The following is a 19,164-nucleotide window of genomic DNA, read 5'->3' on the forward strand; positions in this document are numbered from 1 at the left end:
ATTATAGTTGTACTTTGACCTTCTGAGTTTGACTTATGGTTAATATACTATTTTCAAGGTCCATCTATTTCCTTGAAAATGCCATAATTTTATTTTCTCTATGGCTGAATAAAACTCCATTGTGTATATAACTTATGTTTTCTTTATCCATTCATCCATTGATGGACACCTAGGCTGGTTCCATAGTTTGGCTATTGTGAACTGTGCTTCTATAAACATGGGCATGCATGCATCACTGTAGTATGATGACTTTAATTCTCTAGGATAAATACTGAGTAGTAAGTAGCACAGCTGGATCAAATGATGGTTCTTTGAGAAAGTTCTGTATTGATTTCCATAGTAGTTGCACTAATTTACAATCCTGCCAACAGTGTAAAAGTGTTCCCTTTTCTCTAGAATTTACTATTTGTATTCTTGTTGACTGCCATTCTGACTGGTATGAGATGAAATCTCAGTGTAGTTTGATTTGCATTTCCCTAATTTCTAATGATATTGAGCATTTATCATATATTTATTGGCCATTTGTATTTCTTCTTTTGGAAAGTGTCTGTTTAATTCATTGACTCATTTATTAATTTGGTTATTTGATTTTTTGGTGTAAAGTGTTTTGAATTCTTTATATGTTCTAAATATTAATTCTCCATCAGAACAGCAAAGTTTTTCTCCCATTTTGTACATTCTTTCTTCACATTCTTAATTGTTTCCTTTGCTGTGCTTTTTAATTTGATGCTATCCATTTATTAACTCCTGGCATTATTTCCTTAGCTTTAGGGGTCCTATTGAGAAAATTGTTACCTGTGCCTATATGCTGGAGGGTTGACCCTATTTTATGGATGAAATTTCTGGAGATTTTCATATCTTTTGCCAAACCGTTCCTTTTTTTCCTTAAGCATATTGTGAAGTGAGTACTTGTTTGCTGGCTTCAGTACCTTCTCTTGGTTGTTTTATCTTTCCTGTTTACCTTTTCCACTTTCCATTTTACTACTTCTCTTGCCCAATGTTGTAGATGGTTGTTATAGAAACTTTATGTTTTGCTTTTTCTTTCCAAGACTGCTAACATTAGTTTCAACATTTAGTTCATTACTAAAGAACTACTTATAGCTATAATCAGAATACTCTTGTTTTTATTTGTTCTTTTTAGATATACATGGCAGTAGAATATATTTTGACATATTATACATATGTGGAGTATGACTAGTTCTAATTAGGATCCCATTCTTGTGGTTGAACATGATGTGGAGTTTCACAGGTATTCATGTGTGAACACAGGAAAGTTATGTCTTTATTTTATTTTACTGTCTTTCCTATTCCCATCTGTCCTTCCTTCCCTTCATCTCCCTTTGTCTAATCCAATGAACTTCTGTTCTTCACTATTTCCCCTTTATTCTGTGTTAGTATCCACTTATCAGAGAGAACATTCAGATTTTGCTTTGGGGGGATTGGTTTATTTCACTTAACATTATAGTCTCCAGTTCCATCCATTTACTGGCAAATGCCATAATCTTATTTTTTTTATGGCTCAGTAATATTCCATTATGTATATATACCACATTTACTTTATCCATTCTTCTATTGAAGGGCACCTAGTTTGGTTCCATAGCTTAGCTATTGTGAGTTGAGCTGCTATAAACATTGACATGGTGTGTCACTGCAGTATGCTGATTTTAAGTACTTTGAGTATATACTGAGGAGTGTGATAACCGAGTCAAATGGTGGTTCCATTCCAAGTTTTCTGAGGAATCTCCATACTGTTTTCCAGATTGGTTGCACTAATTTGAAGTCCCGCCAGCAATGTATTAGTGTATCTTTCCCCCCACATCCTTGTCAACATTTCTTGTTACTTGTATTTTTGATAATTGCCATTCTGACTGGAGTGAGATGAAATCTCAGTGTAGTTTTAATTTACATTTCTCTAATTGCTAGAGATGTTGAACATTCTTTCATATATTTTTTGACTGATTCTATTTTTTTCTTCTGTGAAGTGTCTGTTCATTTCCTTTGCCCATTCATTGATTGTTTTTTTTTTGTTGTTGTTGTTAATTTTTTTGAGTTCTTTGGTGTATTATGGAAATTAATGCTCTATCTGAGGTGCAGGTGGCAGAGATTTTCTCCCATTCTGTAGGCTCTCTTTTCATATTCTTGAGTGTTTCCTTTGCTGTGAAGAAGATTTTCAATTTAATATCATCCCATTTATTGATTCTTGATTTTACTTTTTGCTCTTTAGAAGTCTTGTTGAGGAATTCATTTTCTATGCTGGCATAATGGAGAGTTGGGCCTACATTTTCTTCTATTAGGTTCAGGATCTCTGGTCTAATGCCTAGGTCCTAGATCCACTTTGAGTTGAGTTTGTTTAAGGTGAGAGATAGGGGTTAAATTTCATTCTACTACCTGTGGATTTCCAGTTTTCCCTGCACCATATGTTGAAGAGGCTATCTTTTCTCCAATGTATGTTTATGGTACCTTTGTCTAGTATGAAATAACTGTATATATGTATGGGTTTGTCTCTATGTCTTCTATTCTGTTCCATTGGTTATCATGTCAAAATCATAATACTCTTGACCCTACGTTAAGCTTGATTTCAGTCTTTGTTAAGGCAGATTATTTTAGTTGGTACTTACTCCAAGGTCATGGTCTTCACTCCTTGGTCTCAACTTGATATTCATCCTGATGTCTCAACTGAAAACTCAGATTTGGCTCATCTAAAATTCCCCCATGTCCCCTGCACTCTTAGCCTTTGCGATTTCTACTTAGCACAGCAAACCCTAAGTAGCTGTCCTCTGATAGGTTTCAAAGGTGTGTCACCTTGGGCACATGCAGCATAGGAGTGTGACTTTAGGGTATTCTTGTATCTCTCTCTCAGTACTCTAGCCTCCAATCCCTGCACCTTGGCAGCCTTGAATTCTGCTCTGTTTGCTTTGCCTCCTGACATTGCTTCTCTTTGCCTGAGTTCTATTTCCCTGCATTGTAGTTTGGAAAATGCTTTAGGAAGAGAATTGATGAGAGTGTGTTTCACTTCAGATACTTGCATTTTCTCAAAGTTGGTAGTCCTGAGTTGGCTGCAGCTATATGCCTGCAACAACTGCATTAAATATTTTGTCTCCCTTTAATCCTTGTTCACAGTGTGAGGATGTATTTATAAGCAGTGTCTGTTTGACAGTATAGACAGAATAGAAGACACAGAGACAAATCCATATATATATAGTTATTTCATACTATTTTTTCCAGAAAACTCTAATTTCTCTATCTTTACTTTCGCTTGTGCTGGTGCATATGGTGGTTTGCCACTTGACAGTAAGAGTAATATCTATTATGTCTTGCTGCCTGGTTGAAATCTCAGTTTCATCTCTAATGAACTTATGCACAGAAACACACACACACACACACACACATACACTTTTGTTACATGTTTTTCCTTTTAAGTCCAAACATTTCAAATTGCTGTAGAAATGGTTCAAACTATTTCTGTCTCATTTAAGAAATATTTTCTCACTCAAATATCTTCAGGCAATTCTCTCAACTTTTGTGGTAATTTTAGTTTTTTTCATATTGGTCTTCACTTTTTATAAAATCAGTTTTTTTTTAAATGTTCACATTTTTTTTTTGTTTTATCTGGGTGGTAGGGAATGAACCCATGGCTACCTCAGTGGTATAATTTACTTTGTTTATATCAAAATACAGAGATTTAATTTAATCATGCATGTTTGGTAGAGTATTCATGATGGAAAGATAGAATGAAAGTCTCTTTGGATAAAAACTTATAAAAAAGAATAATAAAGAAATTAATGAGGTTGTTTTTTGGTGGAGCACTTTTATTTATTTATTTAATTATTTATTGGTACTGGGGATTGAACCCATGGGTTCAATTAACCACTGAGCCACATCCTCAGACCTTTTTATTTTTAATTCAGATACAGGATCTTGCTAAGTGGCTTAGGGTCTTGCTAAGTTTTGAAGGCTGGTTTTGAACTCATGATCCTCCTGCCACAACCTCCTGAGCTATTGGGATTACAGGTGGGTGCCACTGCACCCAGCCGGTTAAGGAGTTTCTGAAGAATTATTTTCTTTTCTTTTTTTTTTTTAAAGAGAGAGTGAGAGACAGAGAGAGAGAGAGAGAGAGAGAGAGAGAGAGAGAGAGAGAGAGAGAGAATTTTTTAATATTTATTTTTTAGTTTTCGGTGGGCATAACATCTTTGTTTGTGGTGCTAAGGATCAAACCCGGGCCGCACGCATGCCAGGTGAGCGGGCTACCGCTTGAGCCACATCCCCAGCCCGTAATTTCTTTTCTTGTAATTCTTCTTTTGTTACCACAAGAAACATGTAATATGCTAACTGAGGTAACCATCTGCTTTTCCTCTCACTCCTCCCCTTCTGAGTTCCTTTGATCCTACTGATAATCAGAACATCAAGAATATCCTGCAAACCACTCAGCCACTCAAAACTTGTCAAAGTTGCAGGTGCTTTCCTCTAAAGTTTGTTTTAAAGCTGTGGAAAGAGTATTTTCTTTCTTTTATTTTTTCTTTTTTTGGTGAAAGTCAGGAAGGAAGAACTGGTTGCTCAAAGACAGCACATCTATCCCGACATTCCTGTCTTCATGAATTTTTGATTCCTTCCTATACTGTTATTATTTAGATATGAAGCATTCCCCAGACTCATGTGTTGAAAGATTTATCCCCACTGTAGCAATGTTTAGATGTGGGGCTCTGGGGAAGTAATTGGATTGTGAGGGTATTAACCTCATCAATGAACATATCTATTAATGAGTTCTTAGCTGATGACTTTGTGAAGAAGTGGTGGAAACTGGAGGAGATAGGGTCTATTGAGGAAATAGGTCATTGGGGGCATTCCCTGGAGGGCTATGTCTTGTCCCTAGCCCCTTCCTTCCTCCTCTCTCTGCTTCCTGCCACCATGAGGTGATCACCTCTGCTCCACCATGCCACCTTTGCCAAGATCCTCTGCCTCACCACAGGTCTGCAGCGATGGAGCCAGATGAGCATCAACCTAAACCTCTGAAACTGTGATCAAAATAAATCTTTTTCCTCTTTCAAGTTGATTTTTCTCAGGTATTTGGTCACTATGAAGAAAAGCTAATGCAAATACCTTATATCAAATACTTTCTGACATCAAATCCTGCTTTGTAAGGCCACTACTAACTCACATTGAAAACTCAAACTGTAGAACAGTCTAAGCTGCTCAAGATATCACCAAAAGTCCAAAATCTTTGATTGATCTTCCCATGTCCATACATTCAGCCTGCTCCCTTCCGTGGGTCCCTTCTCATGTGTATTCTCCTTTCCTTTCTTTTAATTCTTTCTCTATGTAAATCTTTCTCAGAAATTCATTTATTTTATCATTATGTTCCTGAATTATGCTCAGATCTGACTCCACCTGTCAGTCTGAAGGTAATAGAGGACTGTCGGGGTAGGGCATACAGCTAAGAGGTTTTTCCTTGTAGCATTATTGCCTCAGATGAGTTCATTTCACTGTTGACTAAGAAGTAGAAGGAGGCTGGGGTGTAGCTCAGTGGAAAAGTGCATGTCTGATATGTGAGGCCCTTGGTTCAAGCTCTAGCACCTTAAAGAAATGGAAGAAATTTAGCAGAACCATCATACCTGACCTAACCATCCATCTATATATTTATCTGCCTAGCCCCATACCAAATGGAGAACACATATTGTTAACAGGTACAAATACTTAACTAATAAAATTCTTCAGTGTATGAGAACATAAATGAACAACGTTCCTGAGGCTTTATTTCATATAGATCCTTCTCATAAATTCAATGTAATAAAATTAGATACTGATAACAATGGTCTCATGAAGTGATTCATTTGCCAACTTTAAAAATTTCAAAAAAATTGTGATTCAAAATGGGACCAATGGAATACTTATAAAGGGCTCAATAATGAATGCACTTAAAGGTAAAGGCATTAAAATTTATGGCTTTAAAAGCATTTATTATGAAAGAATAAAGAATGGAAATAAGAGTGTTAAGTGCTAAAGTACACAGATAATACAACAAAAAATATCAAGGAAGAAAGGATATAATGAAGACAAAACTAAAAATTAAAGCAATTAATTAAAGAAAGTGGGAAAGTTAATGATATGATGAAAACAACAGAGGAGTCCTGCTGTGGTGAGCCTGGAAGCCTAGGACACAGGCCAGGGTGGAGTCACTGTAGGGCAGATCTTGGTTGTGGTAGCAAATATTCAAATGAGAACTTTGAAGGCTGAAGTGGAGAAGGGTTCTATGTGAACAGCAACTGAACATAGGACATTTGGCTCTCCTTCTTCAAACAATGTGACAGAACATGTGACACAATATGCAATGGGGTCATAGAATTTGAATATTTTTCTCTTGGATGACTGTAAAATGTACAGTAGGAGGCATCTATCTCTGAAGAGGAGGGATCTAAATGATCTTCAAGGAAAGATAGAAGGAGTGAGGCCTGGATACTGAAAGACCTCTGAAGACCCCAACTACTCAGTGAGGGAGCACACTAGGTCCTCCAGAGATCAGTTTATTCAGCACAGGCTACAGTAGAGGAGGAAGCATCTGCATCAGCAACAGTGTGGTTTTAGGGACTTAAATCATCCCCCACGGGAAGTGTGTAGTTATGACTGGCATATCTGTGGTCAGTTTTCTATTGGGCTCCTGGGCCGGTGATGGCCCTTTGGTGGGCTCTGTCGGGGGCCCCTTCTCTTAGACAGGAAGAAGGACAGGAAGCCTAAAGCCTAAAGCCCTAGGGGTGGTTGCCATTGTTGTGTGGTTGCCTGGCGCTGTTCTGGTTCTGAGCCCAACAGATAATCTTCCCATTGGATCAAACTTCTGTGTTTTCTACTATGTCTTATTTCTTCTGTGAAATGAGAACCCAAAATTCAATAAATAAATTAATAAACAAATAATAAAAAATTTAAAGAAGAAAAAGAAAACAAAATGAAGCCTGACCCAATGGTGCACACCTATATCCTAGTGACTAAGGACGCTGAGGCAGGAGGATCCCAAGTTTGCAGCCAGGTTTAGCAACTTCCTGAGATCCTGTTTCAAAATATAAAAATAATTTTAAAACGGTGGGGGGGGGGGGGCTGGCAATGCAGATCAGTGGTAAAGAACTTCTAGGGTCAATCCCTAGGGGTGGGGGGAAAGAAAAGAAAAATAGAAAAAATCATGCTCAAAAGTTAGAAAACTAGGTGAAACATTTTTCTATCTTTTTTTCCTTTCTTTTTTTTTTTTTTTTTTGGTATCAGGGATTGTACTTGGAGGCATTTGACCACTGAGCCACATCCCTAGCTCTATTTTGTATTTTATTTAGAGACAGGATCTCACTGAGTTGCTTAGCACCTTGCTTTTGCTGAGGCTGGTTTTGAACTCCTGATTCTCCTGCCTCAGCCTCTGGAGCTTCTAGGATTATAGGCGTGCACCATGGTGCCAGGCCTTAGACATTTTTCTAGATGTGAATGGAAATTACCAACTGGATTTGATTTCAAATAAAAAACCTTATTGAAGCAGGCCAGAGATCCCCATCCAGAAAACCCCTGTCATAATTAAGCCTCTCCAGAGAGCCTCAAAAATTCTCTTTAGTATAATTGTTCTTAGACTATCAATCAGCAAGAATTTCTACAACAGAGTTTTTAGGAAGAGGCTGGAGACAGAATGTGATAAGGGACTCAAGGCCTCCAACCTGGGTCTGGAGCCTTCACAGAGGCATTTGCATCTCAAAGGACTGTAGTCAGGTCCTGGGGGAGCCAGCTGGTGAGAAGAAAGGGGAGGGGGACTCTCCCTTTCCCAGACAGTGATTTGACTGAGTGTCCTTGACCTGAATTGGGTGCCCAAAACAGTGAAAAAGCTGCTTTTATGTGAGCTTATACAGATTGTGAGCCCCTCCCCTTACACATTGGGTATAAAGTTCTAAGACTTTTTGAACTCAAGGTTCAGAGAGGTGATTTGGAGGGGAAAAAGCCCCCCTTGATAGACCGAACCTGATTTTCTCTTAAAATTGGGAGCCATCTCACCACAAAGTCATGAAAAGATAATTTCAACTTTACTATAAATTAATGCAAATTCTGATCTAGCTTGGAATGTCTGACTGTGCCTTGAACTCACCCATGCCTGGCTCTCTGACCAGATAGCAGCCCTCTCTGAAACTTTAGTGATGCCTCACAAATCTTGGCTTTGTCTGGCCAGATAACAACCCTCTCTGAGGCTCTAATGACCTTCATAAATTCTGATGTCAGGACCAGCAAAAATGTAAACTACCATTTGTGTTATGCTCCTCAGAGTCAGAGTTTTGTTATCTGTAGCCCCCCTTTGTGTAACTTTCTGGGCTATAAAGCTGGGCTGCAGAAAAGATGTGGCTGCTGTCTTGTTCCCGTGGTTTTGGGTGGGAGAGGCAGCCGGGCCGGTTGAAATAATAAGCTTGCTTTAATTTGCTTTTAATTGGAGTCAGTGGTCTTTTCTTGCATTCTAACACCCTTCTGAACCTGACTTCAGCCAATAAATCTGCTTCTTGCTATTCCTCAGTGTCCAGCCTCCTCTGTCCTACTTCATTATCATACAGGCACAGTGAAGCTGGCTAGCAGGTGACTAAGAACACTTTTGGGGGCCTCTGACCTGGCTAAGAACTCTGGCCCTGCCTCTTACCAGTTGACTTCAGGCAGGCTACTTGATCTTTATATTTTAGACTCCACACCCTGTGGACTTTTGTGAGCACTAATTGTCCAAAATAAGCTTTGGTCTAGCATTCAAAAATTCTCCCTACTGCATTAGAAAAGTTAGTCTCCAGACCCAGATGGCTTTATGGGCCATTCTTCCTGAAATTTAAGAAAAAGGGCATTCCTATTTTATGCATAGAATAAAGAAAAACAGACTAAAGGAAAGATATGCATCTCATTTTCAAAAATGATAACAGTTTTGATTCTAAAACTAGAAAAAGATACAACCAGAAAAGAAATATGTGCTAAATTTCTTGTTAACATAGATGCAAAAATCATAAAAAGATTATTTTTCAAGTGTACCAGCTGCATACACACAGAAACACAGACACACATGCACATTCACACAATCCCACAGAACAAGCATACTCAATCCTGAAGATCCCTTCATATCACTACAAAGAGATATTTTAGTTCCTGTGAATCGCTGCTGGCCTTATTGTGTGGATGGACTCAGTGTTCCCTAGACCCCATCTGGTGAACAAGAACAATTGCCATGTACTTTGGAACACTCTCTAGTTTTGCTCTTCTTTTGGCTTAAATTTTCTTTGTGCTACATAATTATTTTTCACTATAGTTTAAAAGAAAGCAACCATGAGCTCTGGGAAGATTAAAAAAATTAGTGCAGAAAATGATAGAGAAAGCAAAGAAAGACCCATATTTATTGAGCAAAAGATCCCTCCTCCCTCATTTCTCCCTCTTCCCCTCCCTTCCTCTCTCTCTCTCCCCCTCTTCACCTCTCTCTCTCTCTCTCTCTCTCTCTAAGTGTGTGATAAAAGGAGAAAAAGGATAAAAAGGAGAAAGAATACCACATTCTATCTTAGTTATTTTGTATATATGATACTAACAAATAATGAAAGATGAAAGTCCTGAATTGATTGCATTTCTGAGGAAGTTATTTACTACAGATCAGAAAAGAAGCAGATATTTAAGACTCCTTCACACTAATTGCCCACAACATCTGTCTACTATCTTGAATCCTCCTCCTTCTTGAGGTGTGAAGTAATTGAGGCTCCCCCCGGCCCAGGTTTTTAAAATAGTTTTTATTTTTTTAAAGTTAATATGTGCATTATAAGAAACAGAAAAACACGAGCAAAACAAAGTCATATAGTCACAAGCAGCTTATTTGGATATATCTCTCCAGGTTGTGCATATACATATGTAACATCCCATTTTTTATAATTGGTATTATATGTACATCATGTTTTTTCACACATCATGAATATTCACCAACTCAAAATCCCAAAGCTACATGGGTATTTTTGACAATCAAGTATACCTACTGTTATAGTTTGGATGTGAAGTGTCCTTCAAAATCTCTGCATTAGAAAGGTTAGACTATAAGACTCACAGTCTGTAGAAGCTCACATAAAAGCTTTTGGGGGATGTGAAGTGTCCCCCCCAAAAGCTCATGAGTGAGACAATGCAGGAAGGTTTAGAGGAGAAATGATTGAGTGTAAGAGCCTTAACCCAATCAGTGAATTAATCCACTGATGGGATTCATAACCCACTTGAATCAAAGTGTGAAATATGATATATCAAGAGCTATGTAATGTTTTGAACAACCAACAATAAAAAAAAAATTAAAAAAAAAAGCCAGTTGGGTGTGGCTGAAGAAGGTGTGTCCCTGGGGTATATTTTTGTATCTGGTGAGTGGAGTCTCTGCTTTCTGATCATCATGTGAGTTGCTTCTCTCTGCCACACTTTGCCACCATGATGTTTTTTGCTTTACCTCAAGCCCAGAGGAATGGAGCTGGTTGTCCATGGACTGAGATCTCTGAAACTGTGAGCCTTTAAATAAACTTTTCCCCCTCTACAATTGTTCTGGTCAGGTCCTTTAGTCACAGCAATGAAAAGCTGACTGAAACAACTACTCAAACTCAATTTCTTAGAACAAAATTGTAATCCTTTGTTGGGGACTAAAATTTCACCAAAGACAGAAATGGCAACAGGCCTCTAGATAGACATATTGGCAGAGTTACAACTAAAATGATGCATTCTTCAACGGTCAATTTAAAATTAGCTAAAGCAACAGAATATACCAAGCACATTTTTAAGAGTGTTCATTATCAGATTTCTACTTATAAAATATTAGCAAGAATGCATGTTCCCTGTGAATTAAAGGATTCCTATAGTACAGCTAGAAGATGCACACACACCAGTGGCTCACATCAGAATGTAAATCCTTGAGCATTTGCTCCCATCTTTCCATGTGTGCTTCTGTCTACCCTTCTGCTGCCAGCCTGATGAACAAGTCCTAATACACACTGCCCAGAGATAAAACAATTCATGTCCAAGATGCATCTTTTCTTACAAGTTGGCTAATTCACTAGCTTTACTTTTTATGATACACTGTCACTTCAGAACATCTAGAAAGCTTAGATGTTGTGAAATAACTTATGAACTTTGTGCACAATGAACTTGAATACTTTACCAAAAATGCACATATAGATCTATGGTTATAATCCAAAAATGTCTTCTGACTATGGAGATCCTTGAAAAAAAGCACTTCCCCTCACCCTTCCTTGTCTCCCTCTTCACCATTCCAGTGACTAAGTTCAGGACTATGCCTAGCTCCAAGAGGTGGATTAACAAAGGTCATTCCCAGAAGACAGTTTTTTCCTAAAAACTAACAAAATGATGTTTATATAGGAATTATTTTGCTACTTCTAACAAAATTGGGGCATTAGGATTTACCCTTTAATACCTGGCAATATTAACTAAAATGTACAAATAATAATGGCTAGACAGACTGAACTAATCTAAGGGGCAAAGAATGCTTCTTTCTGCATACTTTCTCCCCCACCCCCCCACCCAATGAACCTTCAACATACTCTTCAAGACATCAAAGTTTAACAAGGAATTACTTTAGCCATCTACTACTAGATGTTTCCAACAAGAACTTAAGTTTCCCACCATAGTACAGAATAAACCACCCATGCTTAACAAAGGCTAGACTTGAAACAAAAACTCCCTGTTTTAAAGGCTAGAATTTGAATTGTCTTTGAAACAGGCACATTCTGGCCTAGAATCCTCCCCCTTCTTATCTCTTAACCATCTTGGGGTCATGCATCTTTTATACTTCAACACCTCTAACAATTTTACTTCCTGAAATGTGGTTTTAAAAGCAGTTTTTACTATGAATCTTTACACAAAGTCAGTACACTGGTTTATGGAGGAATTGCACATTACTTTGAAGTTTCTCTTCATTAGTTACATAGAATATTTCCATTGCTTGATTAAAAGATCTTTCTATAAAATTTATCAGTGGATCTTGTATTTGTATAGGCTGTACCATATGTAATTTTTACCATTAGGATTTTAATTTTAATTTTCTGTTTTTTACTTGGTGTCAGGATGTCCAAGAATGAATTAAAGTCACTAAAGGAAGAGCAAGTTGCTATGCATTTGAATATCTTTGGGGTTTTTCTATTATGCTCCATTGGTTTGTCTGTTCATGCAGAGCCAAATTGTTCTGATGACACTGAGTTTGTAAAATTGTTAAATATGCAGTGTGGCTAGATATTCTTTCCTCACCGCTTTGTTCTTCATTTTCCAGAATGTTCTTCAATCTACTGATTTTTCCTTGGATTTTCATGAGACCCTCCCTCCCCTCCCCGACACCTTTCTTTTCCTTTTTCCTTTCTAGCTTCCACCTATGAGAGAAAACATGACTCTTGACCTTCTTAGTTTGGCTTATGTTGCTTAATTTAATCTTCTCAAATTCCATTCATTTTACTGTAAATGTCATAATTTAATTTTTCTTTATAGATGAATAAAACTCCATTTACACCAACTTTTGTATCCATTCATCCATTGATAGACACCTAGCCTGGTTCCATAGTTTGGCTATTGTGAATTGTGCTTCTATAAACCTGGGTATACATGAATTGTTATAGTATGACAACTTTACCTCTTTAGTATAATTATAATTGTTGGTCATAAGGTGGTTCCACTCCTAGTCTTTTGCACAACCTCCATACTGATTTCTGTATTAGGTTATACTAATTTACAATCCCATCAACAGTGTAAGAGTGTTTCTTTTTCTCCACATCTTCTCCAGCATTTATTGTTGTTCACCTTCTTGATGGCTGCCATTCTGACTAGAATAAGATGAAATCTCAGTGTGGTTTTGATTTACCTTTTCCTGATTACTAATGATGTCAAAATTTTTTTTCATGTATTTATTGGACATTTGTATTTCTTCTTTTGAGAAGTGTCTGTTTCGTTCATTTGCCTGTTAATAAACTGGGTTTGTTTCTAGTGTTAAGTTTTTGAGTTCTGTATATATTATGGTTATTAATCCTCTGTCAAAGAGTAGTTAGCAAAGATTTCTCCCATTCCACAGGTTCTTTCTTCACATTCTTATTGTTTCTTTGCTGTGCAGAAACTTTTTAATTTGATACCATCCTATTTATGAACTCCTGGCATCATTTCTTAGCTTTAGGGGTCTTATTGAGAAAGTTATTGCTTGTGCCTATTTGCTGGAGTGTTGATCCTACATTTTTCTAGTAGTTGCAGAGTTTCTGGTCTAATTCCCAAGGTCTAAGATCCATTTGTGTTGACTTTTGTGCAGGGTGAGAGATAAGGTTTAATTTTATTCTTCTACATATGGATAACCAGTTTTCCCAGAACCATTTGTTTAAAAGACTGTAGTTTTTCCAATGCATGTTTTTGGCACCTTCATCAAGGATCACATGACTGTATCTGGGTGGGTTTGTTTGTGTGTCTTCTGCTGCATTATTGGTCTATGAATCTGTTTTTTATGTCAAGTACCATGCAGTTTTTGTTACTATAGCTCTGTAGTATAATTTGAAGTTAGGTATTGTGATGCCTCCAGCATGCTTTGGGGGCTTAGAATTAATTTGACTATTCTGGGTCTTTTAGTCTTCCAAATGGATTTTAGGACTGTTTTCTCTAGTTCAATAAAGAAAGTCATTGGTATTTTGATGGGGATTGTATTTAATCTATCGATTGCTTTTGGTAGTATGGACATTTAAACATTATTTATTCTGCCTATCCATGAACATGGATAGTCTTCCCATTTTCTGTGCCTTCTTCAGTTTATTTATTTAATGTTCTATAGTTTTCATTGTGGAGGTCTGCCGCAGTCTGGCTGGGCACAAAATCGCGAGCCACTCAAGCAGGAACAAAGTTTATTTTTTGAAACTGCCTCCAATGTCCGGTACCGCCTGGGAAGATTTTTTCCATACACGCGGCCTCCTCTCGGAAGCCGAGAGAGCTCCTCCCCTGGAACTCCCTCTTACTGTACTTCCCCAACCAATGGGAACTCTCCAGGAGTCCTGTAGCCAGCCTAGGTGAACAGCAGGAGTCCAATATCCATATGAATGCAAATCTTAACATAATCATATCATCTCAATAGCTAGCTGGTCACCTTTCGACCAAAAATGCCATGCATCATATACTTGGCTCTTAGCATCTCCCCCCTTCTGTTTAAGTAACAAGCAATCTGGCTAGGGACCGTGCCTGTTAGGTTTGTCCAATTCAACATATGGTTCTTACCCGTCATGGGAAAACTGACTTTTAGGCGTCAGCCTCCTGTCTTAGGTTGATACCACTGCAATTGGATCATACCCGTCACTGACTACCGGTCCAGCATATAGCCATACTTGTGGATAGGCCTATGTACCAGTGGGGGGGTGAGGTTCTTTGCCTCACCTCTGTTGGCCCCCAAATTTGGCCTTGGTGCTGTTGGGGGGGTGAGGTTCTTTACCTCACCTCTGTTGGCCCCCAAAATTAGACCATCACTAGTAGAAGGGAGGAGGATACAGAAATGTCATGACACCAAGTCAATTAACGGCTCCTAGGAAAAATTACATCACTGGTGACACATCAGCAAAGATACGCTAGCACTACCATAATTCGCTGCATCAACAAATAGATCACAAAGCATACAAGTGATACATAGTCCAGGCAAGTTCTGTAAGCAGTTCAAAGTAGAGGAATCTATCAATATGTCCATATCCTCCCAAAATAAAGCATACAAGTGATACATAGTCCAGGCAAGTTCTGTAAGCAGTTCAAAGCAGAGGAATCTATCAATATGTCCATATCCTTCCAAAATAAATCGACTCATTGATTGAGCATTACTTGTTGAGTTATAAATCATTGATGTATCAGCTTACACGGTTTGTTGTGATAACTCTCGAAGAAGTTGTAGTTTGGTTTTATCTTTGTCTTCACCGGCACTGGGATGAAAATAGGAATTTTGACAATGATGCTAAAAAAAAATATGTAACATTTCAACAGGTACTAAGAAAACAATATTTAGAACAATTTACATTATCCTGAACAGAATTATTAAATATAATGAAAAGGAAAGGTGAAAGTAAACAAACAGATTTGTTAACCTTCTATTTGTTCATATATTAGAACAATCCTCAACAGCTGTTTACCCAAATTAAACTATTAAAATCACGTGAATAATAATAAAAAAAAAATTTTTGGATCCATGTGCATGAGCGCCCCTCATATGTGATATATGGACATACGCACATACAGACATACAACACAAAACAGAAGTGTGCACACGTAACATATAACACATAAGACAATAGTAAAGGCCTTGTAGCTTTACCTAGGTGAAATCTCCATTGCAATGTTCAAAAACTCCACAGTCAAAATATAAAACTGATCAGAAAAAACATTAACCTAGGTCTATATGAGCTCAAAAATAAAATAGAACTTTATGATGTGGGAAAAAGCAATAATAAAATAGATATTGAAAAAAACATCCTGGTTAATCACTGTCGCAGATGTAAGAATAGCCAAGCTGGAGATCTGGATATCAGCTGTTATGGATTTGAGTGGAATCATCTTCCTTTTGGTCTGTAGGAACTGTTTTAGTTAGTCTCTCTGGAATCCAAATCGGCTGCTGTTCTTCCTGTGGAAAAACACAAACAGAGCCCCGACTCCAGACTATCACTGGGTCAGGACCTTTCCATTGTCCTGTTAGAATATCTTTCCAAAGTACCTTAGGCTTATGTACATTTTTTGGATACAAATGTCTTTCCGCAGCACTAAGCCCTGATGAATCCAAATTTAAAAAGTTTAGAGTAAAAAGGGTTATTTTAAGTTTATCTTTGGGGGATATATACCCCTTTCCAATTCCCTCCTTTTGTTTTAATAAGTACATTTTAATAGTTTGATGAGCTCTTTCAACTATGCCTTGTCCTTGTGGATTGTATGGAATTCCTGTTATGTGAGTAATGCCAAATGATGAGCAAAATTGTTTAAAAGAGGTGGACGTATAACCAGGACCATTATCGGTTTTTAACTGTTTTGGAACGCCCACAGTGGCAAAATTTTGTAAGCAATGAGCTATAACATCTTTAGTTTTTTCTCCAGCATGAAGGGAGCCCATCAGAAATCCGGAAGAAGTATCAACTGTAACATGTAAATATTTTAATTTTCCAAATTCTGGCAAGTGTGTGACGTCCATCTGCCAAATATGGTTAGGTATCAGTCCTCTAGGATTGACTCCAAGATTAACTTGTGGTAAAAATGTCACACAATTTTGACATTGTTTTATTATATGTCGGGCTTGTTCTTTAGTTATTTTAAAATGCTTTTGTAAAGTATTAGCATTGACATGGAACCTTTTATGAAAATTTATAGCTTCTTCTATTGTGGAGAAAATATGTATGTCATGTGTAGTTTTATCTGCTAACTCATTGCCCAAACTAAGGGCTCCAGGCAATCCTGTATGTCCCTGATATGTCCTATAAAGAATGGATCTTTTCTGTCCCAGATTAGACTTTGTATAGTGGAAAGCAAAGAGAAAACAGTAGAAGAAGGGGAAATCCTACCAGCATCTTCAAGGGATACTATAGCATTAACTACATACTGACTATCAGAAAATAAATTAAATACAGAATTTTTAAACATCATAAAAGCTTGTAATACTGCATTAAGCTCTACCTTTTGAGCTGATTGTTTGGGTACTAAAAATGTAAAAGTTTGATCAGGGGTAACTACTGCTGCTGTACCATTATTTGACCCATCAGTGAATATATTTGGAGCATTCATGATAGGGGTTTTTTTTTGTCATCTTTGGAAAAACTACAGGATGTTTAGACCAAAAAGACAACAAAGGATTAGACGGTAAGTGATTATCAAATGAAACATTAGATTTACACATGATTATTGCCCAAGTATTTAACTCATTAGCTAACTCATCAATTTGATCTATAGTATATGGAGTAATAATTTTATTGGGAGAAATCCCAAACACTCCCTTGGCTGCTTTTATTCCTTTGAGTATTAATTGTCCTACAGCCTCAGGATACCTAGTAAGAATAGTATTAGGAGAATAAGATAAATGTATCCACAATAATGGACCTTCTTGCCAGAATACTCCTGTAGGTATATTTTTTGTTGGCAGTACAATAAATAATAAAGGCAAACTTATATCAATTCTATCCAAATGCATATTTTCCATATATGTTTCAATGATTTTTAATGCCTTTCTTGCTTCAGGCGTCAACATGCGGGGTGAATTTGGATCTGATGGACCTTTTAGAATATCAAGTAAAGGTCCCAACTCTCCTGTTGGTATGCCTAGATAAGGCCTTATCCAATTTATGTCTCCTAATAACTTTTGAAAGTCGTTAAGTGATTTGAGTTGATCTACTCGTATTTGAATTTTGGGTGGACGGACCATGGTTGAGGATAATAAAACCCCTAAATAATTAATTGGAAGATTTAATTGTACTTTATCTATTGCTATCTCTAGATTATAATTTTTTAATAAATTTGTAAGTGTGGCATAACATTCTAGCAATGTGTTTTTATCTTTATGTGCCAATAACACATCATCCATATAGTGAAATATTTGTAGTTCAGGATTTTGATTTCTAAGTGGCTGGATTGCTTTGTTAACATAAATTTGACACATAGTTGGACTATTAGCCATCCCTTGAGGGAGTACTTTCCATTCATATCTCTGATCAGGACCTTCATGATTTAGTGCAGGGATAGTAAATGCAAAATGTGGACTATCCTCGGGATGAATTGGAATTGAAAAAAAAACAATCTTTAATATCTATAGCTAAAACATACCAGGTTTTTGGTAAAGCAGACAATTGGGGAATCCCTGATTGAGCAGGTCCCTTAATAACCATCTCATTATTAATGGCTCTTAAATCTTGTAATAATCTCCATTTACCAGATTTCTTTTTAATGACAAAAATGGGAGTATTATGGGGAGATACGGAAGGTTGTATATGTCCCTCCGCTAATTGTTGTTTGACCATGTCATGGGCTATTTGTATCTTTTCTTTAGTCAGGGGCCACTGAGGAACCCACACTGGTCTTTCTGATTTCCAAGTAATTTTGATTGTCTCAGTGGCCCTTTCTGAAAACCCAATCCATGTCTCTTTGTTTTTTGATCTATTTGATTTGGTGCTGTCATACCTTGTTCTTGTTCTCTTAATCTTTCTTCTTTCCTAAAGCCTTGTCTAGCCCTAGTAGTGGGCGCATTAGGATTGATGTTATTTGTTAATGTCAAACCTAATTGATCTAGGACATCTCGTCCCCATAAATTTATAGGAAGATGATCCAGTACACAGGGCTGTATAGTTCCTTCACATCCTTCAGGATCCTTCCAATCTAATACCATTGCACTTCTATGGGGATTAGTTGCCACTCCTAGGCCTCGAAGCGTTTGAGTGGCTTGTTGTAATGGCCAATGTTTCGGCCATTCTTGATGAGATATGATGCTAAGGTCTGCACCTGTATCAAGTAGCCCATTAAAGTCACGTCCTTGAATATTTAGTTTTAGCATTGGGCGAGAATCTAGATTTAAAGACAGCATAGCCCAATCTACACCTGTGGAGCCTAATCCCCTGGAACCTCTTTCTACAGTACGACTGGAAAATTTATCATGTAGGCTGGGTATTATTAATAACTGTGCTATTCTATCTCCTGGTGAAATTACTGATATACCTCTTGGAGAACTAGCTATAATTTTTATTTCACCTTCATAATCGGGATCAATTACCCCAGGACTTATCATAAGTCCTTTTAGTGTTGAAGAACTGCGTCCCAATAATAAGCCTACTGTTCCTTGGGGAAGAGGTCCTTTTACTCCTGTGGGAATGATTTGAACTCCCATCTCTGGAGTTAGTACTGCTCTGGCAGAGGCACAGATGTCCAACCCTGCGCTCCCTCTAGTTTGTCTGATGAGGGATTTAATGGATAATGCGTCCTGGGCACTACCTTGATGGTGTTGCTGGGTTCCTCCACTGCCCCGTATATTTGTGGTTTGGGGCCCCAGAGCATTGGGCCCTCCAGTCCTTTTTTTGGCAATGGAGCCTGATGTCTTTCTCCATGATATCGTGGGTAAACACTTGGTCCTTGTCTGTTTTTTGATAATGGAATACCTTCTATGGTGGTTTGAGAACGGCATTCATTAGCCCAATGTTTCCCTCTACG

The sequence above is a fragment of the Marmota flaviventris genome, chromosome 6 (assembly GCF_047511675.1).
Source record: "Marmota flaviventris isolate mMarFla1 chromosome 6, mMarFla1.hap1, whole genome shotgun sequence".
In the NCBI taxonomy this organism is placed as follows: domain Eukaryota; kingdom Metazoa; phylum Chordata; class Mammalia; order Rodentia; family Sciuridae; genus Marmota; species Marmota flaviventris.